Genomic DNA, 886 nt, shown 5'->3' with positions numbered 1-886 from the left:
ATGTGAGGGGTGTACTCACTTCTGTGAGATACTGTATATATATATATATATATATATATATATATAAAATTATTATATAAAGTGTGAAGCACTGGCTGCTATCAGACTCTTTGCGCAAACAAAAATCTCACTGGATTATTACAATTAATGGCAAAATTAATGTTTGGAAATGTAAACTGATATTTCCTAATGACGCACTACAGCAAAAGATAGAAATAACTGACTTAAAACCATTTTTTATCTGGTGAAAATACTAGTGTTCTAATCATTTTGTCCACCACTGCATATAAGATTATTCTGTGCCAACAACAGCACAGCTTAACCCTCCGCACATTTGTATATTTAGTTATATTGAAAAAGTTTAAATTCAGTCTATCTTTTTTACCCCCTTTTAACATGGTTTTCTATGGAGACTGGCCGTAGCTGTCGGGCAAGATGGCGGATAACAGCGGAGGCACATAATATCCGCGTTCTGATTGGTCAGATCACCTGTCAATCAAGCTCCCTGTGAACAGTCAATTCAGATTATTTTACAGTAATTTATTTTTATCATTAATCAAAAATGTAACAAAAAATTATGTACAAACACTTATTTACTACTGTACATAAGTTTGGGGTTGGTGAGATTTTTTAATTGTTTTTTTTTTTTAAGTCTCTTATGCTCACCCTGCCTGAATTTATTTGATCCGAAATACAGAAAAAAATAATAATATTACATTTTTTTTTAATGTTTTCTCTTTGAATATTTTTTAAAATGTAATTAATTCCTGTGAATTTTCAGCATTATTACTCCAGTCTTCACATGATCCTTTAGTTCAATATTTTGTGGAAACAGTGATATATTTTTCTGTGATGCAGCAGAAAATAAAATATATAAAATATATAT

At 30.0% G+C, this 886-nt stretch overlaps 1 protein-coding gene across 1 annotated transcript in view; it reads right to left on the bottom strand.

The window, feature by feature from the left end:
- Positions 1-886, bottom strand: part of LOC107698076 (calcineurin-binding protein cabin-1-like) — a 117,105-nt gene that overhangs the window by 64,874 nt on the left and 51,345 nt on the right. The window lies entirely within an intron of this gene.

This window comes from Sinocyclocheilus anshuiensis, unplaced genomic scaffold (assembly GCF_001515605.1).
Source record: "Sinocyclocheilus anshuiensis isolate Anshui unplaced genomic scaffold, SAMN03320099.WGS_v1.1 scaffold1163, whole genome shotgun sequence".
NCBI classification, from domain to species: domain Eukaryota; kingdom Metazoa; phylum Chordata; class Actinopteri; order Cypriniformes; family Cyprinidae; genus Sinocyclocheilus; species Sinocyclocheilus anshuiensis.
This window is presented reverse-complemented; position numbering and strand designations above follow the sequence as displayed.